Below are 13,993 nucleotides of genomic sequence, written 5' to 3'. Positions count from 1 at the left end.
ATGTGGCTACTTTGGGGTGTTACCTATGGTCATGATTGATTCGACCTAAAGGGGCATTACCGGGAAAGGAGTCAATCCTAAGTATAGTGATGGTCTGGGGCGAAAGGAAATGTTTGATTCACCTGCACCCTAAAAGTGTTTGTTGGCGCCAACTGTATGTGTTACAATAGTGAACATTTTAAGGACAAGAAGGTGATCTCTCAGAAGGATCGAGATACCTTTAGTCTGGTGAGTTTGAATAATCCTAGGACATTGTGGTATACTAATGCTTATTTGATGTGTTTCTTTGAGTGATGTGCCATTCTGGCCTTTTGCAAAGATTTCTATTTTGGGGCTCATGCGTGCAGGTATATCACCGGTCGCACAACCCATTTTGCCAGTATGACTTGTGGATGTTAGTGTCTGGGACACAAGTGGTCTGTGTATCTCGGATACATAGTAGAGATATCAATATATTTATATCTGGGATATACATGTGTGTCTGGGACACACTGTGATAGAGAGATTGAATGTGTATATCTGGGATATACATGTGTGTCTGGGATACACTATGACATAGAGATTAACACTTGCCCTCGTGCAAGTGGGAGATGTTGGGATTTTATAATTATTAATTTAATTATATGCCCAAGGGCAATATTGGAAACTCACTATTAGGGCGGTTACAAAATATAGGGTTATATATTTGTAACCACCGCATCATTGAAGAGATACGAGATTATTCATGCGTGAGATTTTTTTTCCAGAGAAAGGCGGCTCCCATCTCTCTCTCCCTCTCTCCAGGAAATGCAGGAAGGGTTTTCTTCCCTTTGCTTTAGATCTCCTTACCATCATTTCCACACGGCATTTGGGTTGTGGAATTTATTCCTTTCCTAGAGATTGTGGAATCACACTGGTGGAGGATCAAGAACGTGGAATGCAGATTACTTCCAATACAGATATTCTATATTTAGGAAAGTGAATCCATGGAAGGATCTTTCCCCATCAATTATGCAATTGATATATGTGGAGTATAACCAACAGAAACACCAAAATCCAAAGGAGGGTTTCCTAGTGAATGTGGAAAGCTCTCATCCTCTATGGTTCAATGGCCTACCTACTTGGTATTGTTGCTTATCAAATCCTCCTTGAAGAAACCAGCTGTAAGTGCTAGGTTGAACAAGTGAGGAAGCTTCTCTTTTTATTCACTTATCTTTTGTTTATTGGATAAATTTTTTAGCAGAAATTTCTCTGACATTCAAAACAAAGGCCTTAATGCATTGATTCCCCTTTCTATGTTTCATAAGCATAAGCATCCTAAAGTTGGACTTACATTGGACACATTAGTGCAGATGATATCATTCATTATTGTTATCCCGTAAATGTCTTAACAACCTAGCTAATGATCACCAAACCATTTTTTCCATTTGAAGAAGACAATCTTATTTTGTGAGTTTCCTATAAAATGTCAAATGTCTTTTATAGGCATGTTGCTTTTTGGCTTTGGGTGATGATTCACTCAATGCATTGGATTCGTCGATTCTAAATAGATTTGTTAATCTATCAGAATGGGTAGTGAGGTAGAAAACCCATATGGTTATTGTTGCCCTTGTACCCTGGTCTTCCCTATATCTTGAGATTTTGGGTAGTTGCATCATTAATTTTTTTGTTTGAATCTTCATGATGGTGTTTGAAGTGTGAGATGCATGCATGTTAACATTTTGGTATGCATACTATTGCTAACCAAGCATTGGCATGAACTGTTTCAGAATTCCTATATTTTTTTAGTGATTGATTTTTCCACTTGGCCAACTTTATGAGTGTCTTACACTAGACACTGGATAAACAATCAAGTAGCTTGGTAAAACAACCAATATCATTTGCCATATTCTTACCACAACTAAGCATGAAGAAGGTAGAAATTGGGAATTGTGGTTGGAATCTTCAGAGTGACCTTGAGAGATATCTTTGACTTGTATGCCACTAAGCTTGCGATCCTGATTTCATTTTTTTACCTATTATTCTTTCCATGATGACACCTTTGTGTTTGTAGTTTGGGTTTCATTTTTGGATGCTCTTTACTTTTGTTCTAGACATAATTTATATGTATGTCAATATATGTATTTGAAGGCATAATTAATGTAGAATTACATACAAAGTAAAGTTCAACTAAAAAATATCATTGGCTTGTTGCTGGTCTTCATTCTAAAGTGTTCACAATGCTTTCTTCCTTTGTGAAAGTGTGATTATTTTTCTTTTCGAACCATTTTATACTTAATTATTTATATTTAAGTTATTTCATATCCATGCCCCTTGGTGACAAAAAAGACATTCTTGTAGTCTTATTACATCTTACTTGATTACTTTAATTTATGGATCTTTAGCTCAATTGGTAGAGCACTTGGAACATGAGCATATTTCAAGAGGATGGTGGTTTAAATCCACCAAGATTCTTTTGTTTCAATTACTAACATAGATTGTATATGACAAAGATTAGATTGATTATTACATACCTTTTATGTATTTTAACGTGAACCTAAGTACTTATAAAAATATAAATAAAAAGGAGAAAACGTCCCTTTTTCATGCGAACCATACAATTTTTCATATTCTTTCCGTAACAGGAACATTCTTTTTTCCATATAACCATACATGATTTTAGCACTTAGGAATAGGAAATTCTTACCTAGAAACAAGAAAACAAAAAGGAAATGTTACCATATAACTTCCTTATTTTTCTTACAAATATTTGGTATAATTTAATTTTAGTAGACATAACACTGGAGTTATAGTAAGTGTTGATGGTTTCTTGGAAGGCTGATATTTTGAGTGGAAACCGTTCACCTGATATTTTGTGTGATGCAATCTTCTTATAATTAATTAATTAATTATTATATTTTGATTAATATGGCCTTTTTTATCATTATTTATTGTCATTTTCTAACAAATTTTCAGTTTGACATATTAAACTAATTTTTCGTTCCATAATTTATTCTCGACAAAAGTCATCAAACCATTTTTCATTCTTGACCAATAATGAATTCTTGTACTCATTTATTTTAAATAGGTATAATAAAGAATGAGAATTGATACCAAAAAGAGCAAGTCTACTTCTACAGAAGATTTTTCTTTTCAAGGTTGATGCTTTACATGTTGCCACCCATCCAGTTGAATGAATTTCTGCGGAGAATAAGCAGAGACATGTTCCTCCGGTATCTGACTAGTCCAGTTCGCCCTCCCTGTTATATTTGCACCAGCACCGGAATTCTGGAACTCACCATAATAGAGTTTAGACAGGGAAGTGTCCGCCCACGTCAACCAACCGTCTGGTGTAATGAGAGCTTCCAAATTACAATGTATGAATACTGTTCTTGAATACTCCTTCCACGGCCTCCCCAAGTAGTTCCGGTGAACCTTTGTATTATTGTAGTACAATTTCATGTATTCGCCTGTTCCGTTTACAGTGCAATTCCGGAAAACGAACCCTGTGGATTGGGCCGGGTCGGTCCGACCATGGGCTGTTACCGTATTTTTCTCGCCTTTCTCTGGGTTGACCTGTCGAGGCCGGATCAAAATCATGCACTCTTCGAACACAGCCGCGGAGTTTCCGAAGATGAAGTCCACATTGCCTTCAATGCGGCAGCCCTTGTAGTACTGACGCAAGGTGTAGGCATAGAGAGTGTCTTGGTTGCCGAGGAGCTCACAATTCTCTATGATCGATTGGTCGCTGTCCAACAGTAATGCCACGGCTTGATGCTTATCCGGTCCGGCCGTGTTCTGAATGGTTAGGTTCCGAGCCATAAAACCATCCCCTAACACCGTAACGGTTGCTGAAGTATAGGTGGTGACGCCCGGCATGCCAGCGTTCAAGGAGCCCGTAATGACGGTTTTGCCCATACCATCACCGATAAAGACTAGATTCTTCTTCGTAAGTAGGACGTGTACGATCTCGTCGTACACACCTTTCTTGATATGGATGACGAACTTACGATCTAACCGGTAATTGGGAGCAGCGTCCACCGCCGCCTGCACCGTCGTGTAATTACAACCAGATCCGTCTTTACAGACGGTGACGTCCGCCGTCAAACCCGCTGGGAAACCGCCTCTGAAGGCGGAGCTTGACACTTTAGCGCCACCACCGTCCTCCCAAAAACCGTTTCTTTCCGTCAACGGAGGTCTCCAGGATTCGAGTTTGTCTCGGAAGAGATCGTAAGAGACCATCATACTGAGAGCGTTGCTGGTCAGCGGAATCAACGAGGAGTTCATGAAAGCCATGGTTTGGTTGACCATTTGGTTTACTGTTTGTGTATCGTTGACTACGTACTTCAGGGTTGACCAGCAAGCGTACTGGTAACCGAGTGACGCGCTCATCCAAGCACGGGCGTCCTTGATTTTGCCACGTGGAAAAGCGTCAGCCGCCGATGATAGCCGGTATTCTGAATTGTCTAGAATCCCCATGCAGGACTTGGCCGCGACGGAACGGTTCACGTTGGTGTCGGCAGAGGCGTTTAAGATGGTTTTCACCATAGACTGGGCGGTCTTGAGGTTCTCAGCGGAGACGGACATGGCTGCTTGGACGATCTTGATGGGTTTCGCATTCTGGGTAAGATTGGAGCTTTTCAAAGCAGCCTGGCATGTATTGGGAAAACGTGTTGCATTGCAGGCTTTGTGGATGATCTCAGGAGAGGGTGAAGAGGAGGAGATGGTGAAGAGGAGGGAGAGGAGGGTGAGGGAGATAAGGCAAGGCATGGCGAGAAAGATGATTTGATCTCTGCATGATGAGATGAGATCAGTTTATATATTTCTCTAAGCGAAGGCGACTCCACTTGATTTGACTATTAAGGGAAAATTCCCGGTATTAAGTTTTAAAATCTAACAGAGTTTAATTTTGGAAAAAATTATTTAATTTCAGTTTTAATGGCCAAAGGGATTCTAAATCTTCACTTTCTAATTTCTATCTATTTATTTTTATTTCCCTCTCAATTGTCTTAGCTTTATTCCTAAAACAAAGAAAGTGAATTCTTTTCTGTGCTTCTTCCTTGATATTTTAAAATAACTAAATTACCTTCTATTTCTGTCGCTTTAATCTATCTATGTAACTTTTTCTCTTTTTATTTTTTATTTTTTCTCCCCTTTCTTTATTTTTCTTCTACTAGCAAAATTCCACCTTCATGTACACATGATTTTTGTTGTTTTTTATTCAATAATTTAGGACCTCTTTGCTAGTTCATATAAAAGCAATTATGGTGTTTCTTAGTTCGAGGAACCTAAAAAATGACAAAAAACTATTTTGTTATCTAATGGGTATTAAAAATTCATTTCATATTGAGAGGGAGATTTTTTTTTTTTTTTGAAAAATATTGAACGGAACTTTTATTTAATATATATGAGAAATCTTATTTAATAAATTGTATTGGATCTTTTATTCAATATTTTGACAGTTTTTAACTTTTTATTCCCTCAATAAAGTCATTATGGAATTATTTTCCAAATAACTAAACTAATTAATGCTTTGTGTTATAAAATAGAAAATATATATTAAATATAAGGAAGAAAATTAGGACAAGATAAATTGAACTCTTGTTGAGTTGTGTGCATTACATATTTATAGTAGTAGCATCTTCGTCGATATGGAAATATCAGAATCTACAAGGAAATACAATATATGATTCTTGCATACAATAAGATGATTTTGATATTGAATGATGCATTGTTGTGATATTTAGTTAACATAAGAATGTAATCTCCAAAATTGCACGTTGAGAAACATCTTTTGGTATGATCTCTTTGGGGGTGATAAACATCCGTAATCAATATTATTTATAAAACTCCCCCTTGAATATCCATGAATAAATAACTTACCTCGTTAAAACCTTGTGAGAAAAATCTTAGTGAAGGAAAATGTGAAATCCCTCGAATTTCTTACCCTTTAACCCTTGGTTTCAGGACCACGAACCCGGACCTTAAGTAGACGATAATTGTGGACCATTCAAGTCGAGCCTGAAAGTTTGGAAATGAACCCCATAGGAGTGGATGACCTTGTAAAAGACATGGGAGAGGAGAAATCCAAGGAGTTTGGTGGTTTCCTTCCATGCAAGATCACATCGAAGCTCCAATCATCGCGATAATGCTTAGAAATGTGAGTATTCTTGAAAAACCCTCTTTTCTAACCTAATTTTGATTGTGTTTATTAGTAATGAATGCTAGGTTATGGTTGTTGGAGTGGTTAGGTTGCATTGAATGCTTCTCATTATTTCTTATTGTGTCACATCCCCCTAGCTGGTAACCCAACTGAAATACCCAGAGGTGTAATCCACAGTCCCGAAGATCAAGTCTCAACAATCATCCTCCCACATAGCACAATAGTATAATCATGAGCAAGAGATAATCATTGTACTAATGTAATTAAAAGAATAAACAATGAATGGATCTCAAAAAGATCTCAAAACTAATCAGAGTGCGAAAAAAATGATACCAAAGTAATCAGAGTAAAAGAGTATGCGAAAAATAAACTCTAATAGTCAAACACAAAAGAATAGTAAACTAAAGTATTACAACTGGAATAATTAAAGAAGTCTATCAAACTAATATATATCCTCTAAAGGTTCTTCTTCTTCTTCTTCTTCTTCTTCTTCTTCTTCTTCTTTTGTTCTAGCCTTCTTCTCAGTGGGCTTGTGTACTTGTGGCTTGGGATCAACATCCGGTTCATAATCCTATAAGCGGGCAAGGCATTGTCTATCATTGTTGATCGATGTTGTGATAGTACTACATACTAGTTGTCGAGTCATAACACAGGCCACTATCATCTCCCATTGCTTCCTTAGCTGCATAATATAGGGAAGGGTCCTCCAAACAGGAGCTCGGGATCCCTTCCTTACCTGCATAATCATCTAAACAAATGATTGTTCTCGAAGGGTGAGCTTAAAACAACTCAACAAGTAGTTCAAATATAGATAATCATTATAATCAATATTCAAAAATAAAACATGATGCAATATGATATGAGACAATGTGCAAGTATGCATCTAACTCTAATATATGCTAGTCTCTAGTGGTGGACATGCATTAAGGTAGAACATCTTACTCCTCTGAGCAGTCTCAGTCACTCTCCCTCATGGCTCTTAAGCACGTCTTTTGGGTTCTCCGCGGTAGTTGGGTTAAGGCATCCATCTCATACTATCACCATGGCTGGGTTTTAGGTCACCACTCTCTCACTCCACCATTGGTATGAGTAGTGGCACGTGTCAAGGTTATTCCTAGCCCAATGCACGTCATCTATTGAGTCATATAAAACTTAAGGTCAGATACTTTCCTTACTTGCCTTTCACAATCAGTTTCGGTACCTTTCCCCCTAAAGTCATCGTATCCTATAGCTCCAGACTATGGATTGTTAACCCTATTGGTCATCCACATATAATAAATGGGAAGCTCTCATATCCTCTCATGGGTTGTCTACCGGTCTTGAGCACCTATGAGCCTAGACTTATTATAATGCAACCTTACTAATAAATGACCCCCTACAATGTGATTATGTCCTCTCACGGATTGGATATCGATTTTGAGCACCCATAGTCCCCATTGCTGCCATGGGTTACTTGGCCTCAATACCCATGCTGATAGGGTGAGATATGACAGGCTTTCTAACCAAACACTTCTAGACCAATCTTAGGTATGACATCCAGTAATCATGGAAAGTGCCAATGGGCATCATAGGAAAGCATCCCATACCACCTCAATTGACGTCCCTAGACAGAGATACCAATTGGCATTCCCCATTCCACAATCACAACTTCAGCAATCACATTACAATATAATTCCAAATATAACATTATATCATAATCCATTCCCGTTCCGAACATTCACATTCTTAACAAGTATGCATATCATCATTACTATAACCTTATGAAATTACAGAGGCATATCTATCATGAATAATTCCTAAAACAGTAATGTAGATCATGCATTCGAGTTCTATTACAAAATATGAAAGTAACTTATGCTATTTGTAAGTGAACGTCATCACCTTGTTGTCGACTTGTAACCTTCAAATAGTAGACCAAAAGGTAGGTTCAAATTTCACAAATAAACCTAATAATTAGATGATTTAATGTTAGGAACAAACCCTAAAGTTTTGAAAATGAAAAGAGGGCAAAATAGGGCATTTTTCTGTTACTGTACCCTTTGGTCGCTTGGCCTGGTTGCCCAGGGCTGCCAAGCCAATTGACCAAGGCTATGTGTACGAACAAACCTAAAATTGGTCGAAAACTCATCGTTTGGGTTCCAAAACACTCTGAAATATTTAGAAAACTTTAAAATAATAGTGGGACACTATCTAATATGATTTAGGCATCAATCATGATCAAAGGAGTGAAAACCTAATGCGTCCTATATTAGGTTTTATTCGAAATCAAACCGCAGATTCACGGATAGACTAGAGTGAATGGGGATTCACTCTAGGACTAAGATAAAAGTGAATGAGGTCTAAAAACAACTTAGAATGTCATCTAGCATTGATTGGAAATCAAACTAATCAAAGAAAATACAATCATATAGATTCATGCTTAGGCATTTACCAAGAGACCTTCTTCAAAGTCTCTAGATTAGGTAGAAACAAAAGAGAAAGTAGAACTAGAAGGAAGAGAGTAATCGCTAACCTTGAAGAAGAAGAATCGCCGATCGAAAAACTTCATGAATACTTGAAAATCTTCCTTGACCTTGGAGAGAGAGTTCTAGAATGCCTCTGACATTCTCTAAAAGCCTTATGACACAATGACATGAATTAGAACGAAATTTGATTAAATAGGGCTTTAGTAACCTAATTTCCAAAAAGTGACAATTCTGCCCCGGTACTGAATGGTCGCCTGGGTTGGTTGCTTGGGGTGACCAAGGCAAGCTGCTAACCTGTACTTCTTTGGTTAAAATTGTATTTTGGTCCTCCGAAAGCTCTATCTTTCTACTTTTCCAAGTTATAGAAATGTCTTACATGGTTTTTTGGGACCTTCCATTTGTGTCATTACTGTACTCTTGGTCCATCTACCAAGTCTGTCATCATTCAAGCTAAATATTCTTTTGAAATCCGACAAAGTTTATCTTAGCATCATGTCCATCTACTTCTATTGGTTCCAAGTAAGATTCAATGGGCCCAATTTGAATGGCCCACAATTGTCTTCTTCCTACACTTCGGGTTTTTGAACCTACAATATAGATTTTCGGGTTAAGGTTGTGAAGAATTTCACACTTTGTGTCTTCCAACACCTTTGAGAGTTGGTTGTCTGATGAGCATATTTATGTGTGAAATCTTAGGGCATAAAGCATTGCATTTTACACACTTAGAGTGGAGCTACCTTGGGTTTTATTTTGTTTTTGCAAATTTATGAATTTTTTGGACTTGAGCGACTATTTGGAGTTTTGGGTATGAAACATGCAATTTCACACATCAAGAGGTCTGTTCAAATTCTCAAGTGTGAAACTGGGCCTGATTTGGAGTATGATGGGCTAGAGATGCAATTATGAGCCAACTCCAAAACATTTAAAAAAATAAATGAGCCAATTTTGATATACGGTTGAGATTAGATTATGATTTTTATTTTATTTTTCTTTATTGTAATTGAAAAATATATGGGGCCCACAAGAGTCAAATATTAGGATTTTCTATTTTTTTTGTAAGATTTTCTAGAATATTTTATCTATTCCCTATATATATATATATATATATATATATATATTATATATATATATATATATATATATATATATATATATATATTCTTCTTTCCTTCTCTCCACTTTCCCTCTTCATTTGTACTAGTATATTTATTTATTTTTTTCTTCTCCACTCTTTGTCTCTCTCTCTCTCTCTCTCTCTCTTTGTCTCTCTCTCTTTATGCTTAGAATTTGTAAAGAATTTAGGTCCTTTCTTTATTTTTTTATTTCACTATTCTCTATCTATTTTTTATTATTTTATTTTATTTATTTCCTTATTTGTAAATCATTCTACATTTCTTATAAATATTACCTCCCCTCTTAGATCTTGGACACTTTATTTTTCTCTTTAGTTTATTTAAGTATTGCACCTTCTATTCTCTTTAGCTTGCTCTAGGTTTTCTCTAGTTCTTTGATTACTTTGTGAGCTCTAGTTTCTACATTGAATGCTTAGGTTTTAATTTTCTATGTAATACAAGGAATATTGAAGTTGTGTAATTTATTTTATGCGAGTGTATTTCCTTTCTTTTTATCAATGCAACTTCAATTTCAAGTTCAAGTTTGAGGATTCATTTTTCTCTGGGTTTAGCAATTACAGATCTAGATTATTCTAGATTTGATTGTTAGGGTTGGTTGAGATTCAAATCGTTCATTCAAGCTTTTGGAGATTCAAATCGTTCGTTCAAGCTTTTGGAGATTCAAAGATGCAAGTAACCTTCGCCAATAATCTTCTCTCCCCCCCCCCCCCCTCTGTTCCCGCTTCTGTCTACCCCTCCATATTATTAACTTAGGATTTATTTTCAGCACTTATTTATTGTTTTCCTTTCCCCTGAGTCCTTGATCAAAGATGCCTATAGTCATGCCTCTCTTTGGTTAAGGTTTCTCTTTTCTTTTTATTACTTTGTTATTTACTTTATGCTTTTTTTTTTCCTACATTTTTTTATGCTTTTTATTTATTTATTTATTTATATTTATTAAATGATGAATGGTTAGGTTTTGTTTACTTTATTTTTCATCTCAATTCGATTGCATTAGATGTATGGATTAGGACCACTCGTTTAGTTTAATTAATTAGTTAACAAATTTGAATCATTGCACTCTCGCATTACCATTAAGAGGTTAAATTCTAAATGGCATATCTCCCTGAGATCGACCCGTTAGCTACACAAGATCTTGCGCGCTTTGTAGTTATTTTTATTTTGCAAAAATTGTGCAAATCATGCATTCAAAACCATTTTGAACCTCTTTGAGACGTTCGCAGGTAGACACGGAGAGCCAAATTTGGGGCTTTTCACTTGAGACCTATTTGTGATGTTTGGATGGTACTTTGGGGACCCTAATATTGTGAATTTGAAGACCCCAAAGTCCCATTTTGAACGTGCAATGATTTTGAAATGGGGGGTTTTGCTCATGATCATTCTAGGGGTGGGGGGGTTGACTAACTAGTCAACCGATCTTGTATATCCTGTCCAATCGGCGATATTTGGTGTGAAATCCCTCACAACCCTAACCCGAAAATTCATATAGTAGGCCCAAAAACCCGAAGTGAAGGAAGAAGACAGTCGTGGGCCATCCCAATTGAATCCATTGGATTTGACTTAGAATCAATGAAAGTAGATGGTGATGATCCTATGATGAAAACCTTGTCTGAGTTTGGAAGACGATGCAACTTAAATGATGACTTGGTAGATGGACTATGAGCGTGGTAATGACACAAATGGAAGGTCCCATAAAACTAGGTAAGACCCTTTTATAACTTGGAAAAGGACCCAAGAGGAGTTTGTGGCTTCCAGAGACCAAAGTTTATTTTTTGTCAAAAAAGGTACAGGTTGGCAGCCTGCCTTGGTCGCCCCAAGTGCCCAAGTCAAGCAACCAACCATCCCTGGTACAGTTTTAGTACTTTTGGGGAATTAGGTTTCCAAAGCCCTGTATATTCAATCTTTGATCTAATTTGAGTCAGTTTGTCATTAAGCTATTGAAGAACATTAAAAGAACCCTAAAACGTTCTCTCCAAGGCCAAGGAAGATCCCCAAGCATCCGTGAGACTTTTCACTAAAAGACTCTTCTTCTTCAAGGTTAGTAGACATTCTCATTCCTTCTAGATTTATTCTCTCTATTGATTATACCCATTATTGTGATTGTAAGGTAGGTCTTATGTTGCTGTAATGACCTACTCTTTCATCTTCAGTCTTAGAGTGAATCCCCATTCACTCTATTCCTTCCGTGAACATCACGATGCGATTTCGGTAAAAGCCTAGCATGACCTTCATGATTGTATTCTCTTTTGATTGATTTATTTCTAATCCATGCTAGATCTATTTCTAAGTCATTTTTAGACATTGATCTATTTTTTTTCTTAGTCCTAGAGTGAATCCCCATTCACTCTAGTCTATTCATGAAATCTCAGGGATTGATTTCGGATGAAGCCTAGTATGTGATCCGTTAGGTTTTTATTAAGTTGACCATGATTGAGGCCTAACCATGTTAGATAGTCTCCCTTTATTATTTTAGAGTGTTCCTATTAATTTCGGATTGTTTGGGACTCAAACGATGAGTTTCGAACCGAATCTAGGTTTTACCACCTATACTGGTGTCACATCCACCCAGCCGGTACCCTATCTGGCATACCCAAGTGTGTGATCTACAGTCCACAAGATCTAGTAGTTAGTAAAATCAACCTCCCACATTCACAACAATATAATCAAGAACAAGACTAAATCAATGTTAACAATAAAATTCAAATGAATCAAAGTAAAGTAACGGAATAATCATCAGAGTGCGGAAAAGATACCAATAGATATATAAAATCAAATATAGAGTGAGGCGGAAACTCACTCCACGAGTACAGTGGAATGTAGTTCGAAAATCAAAGTGGTTACAACTGATTCTAAAGACAAGAAAAGAAAGATATATTCTAACTAAACTAGAGTATTTTCTACTTTATAAAGGATGTCTTCATAAACATAGACTTCATCGATTACGCTCAGATGCTCCCACTCCACAGTAGGGCTAATCTTGGTAACAAGAGAGACCACTCGAGGGATCCTCAAAGTAATCTTCGTAGTCGCCAACACTTTGCGTATGATACGCTTCTTCATCTTGCGCTTCCTCATATTGCGCTTCATAGCCATTAAGACCTATAGAATAATCTAAATAAACGATATTGTACAAAAAGGAGTGAGTTTCAAAAAGAAACTCAGCAAAGCAAGTTATTCCATAACAAAGCATAAATAACATAGTAACACAAACAAAGTATAAGATGATATGATATGAGACAAACAATGTATGTAGGAGTCTAACTCTATGTATGCTGGTCTCTCTATAAGCGGACATGCTTTTAAGTCATAGCACCATACTTCTTTGGTATGTCAATCACTCCCCCTCGACCATCTTAGCATCTTGGGTCTGCCGGTGGTAGTTGGGTCTTGCATCCTTCTTTGGACATTCCATGGTTTGGGGTTAAGTCACCCTCTCTCTCACATCACCATTGGTCTAAGTATTGGGTATGTCGGGGTTAAGCCTAGCCCAATGCAAGTCTTCTACTTAGTTACATCAACTCAGATCCGGATACGTCCATTCCCCGCCTCCGGTGATCCTTTCCGGTATCCTTCACACTAGAGTCAACATAGTCCCAGACTATGGACTCATCAACCCTATAGGTCATTCACATAGTAAACGGGAAGCTCTCATGTCTTCTCACAAAGTTGGTTACCGGGTCTTGAATGCCCATGAGCCCAAAGTCTATTCATATGCAACTCTACCCATAAATGGCCCCCCACAATGTGATTCATGCTCCCCTTCACGGGTTGGTGCTACCGGGTCTTGAGCGCCCATAAATCCCCATTGCTACCACGGTGTCATTCGGTCTCAATACCCTCCGAATTGGGTCCGATATAATAGGGGTATAACCTAGCCAAACACACTAGACAAGTCCTAGGTATGACAACAAATAATCCGGGAAAGCGTCAAAGGGCAACATTGGAAATATCTCATACTACTCCCAATGAGGTCCAAGGACGAGAAATGTCAAAAGGACATTCCCCAATCCCAAATCATACATAAACAATTACAATCATAATTCAGTCATATCATCCACGAGGATATCTCATCATATGAAAGAGTATAATAAGACATATTAAATAAATAAGAAACATACATGAGTAAGTATTCATACATAATCAAGTATATAAAGTAAATAAGGAAATAAGATCCTAATGTACTTATAGCATTCATATCATAATAGAAACTAACATAACAGTAGAAAATCTAAGTAGTTCCCCAAATTAGAAACTAAATCTATGCAATCTATGTT

The 13,993-nt window shown here is 37.1% G+C and overlaps 1 pseudogene; it reads right to left on the bottom strand.

Annotated features, from left to right (window-relative positions):
* Positions 1–3,111: 3,111 nt before the first annotated feature.
* LOC149026496 (putative pectinesterase/pectinesterase inhibitor 51 pseudogene) lies at positions 3,112–4,740 on the bottom strand (annotated as a pseudogene).
* Positions 4,741–13,993: the final 9,253 nt, after the last annotated feature.

Source organism: Hakea prostrata, chromosome 1, assembly GCF_041222555.1.
Source record: "Hakea prostrata isolate BN-2017 chromosome 1, UWA_Hpros_2, whole genome shotgun sequence".
Classification (NCBI taxonomy): domain Eukaryota; kingdom Viridiplantae; phylum Streptophyta; class Magnoliopsida; order Proteales; family Proteaceae; genus Hakea; species Hakea prostrata.
The sequence above is the reverse complement of the archived record's forward strand: the minus strand, read 5'-3'. Positions and strand labels throughout refer to the sequence as shown.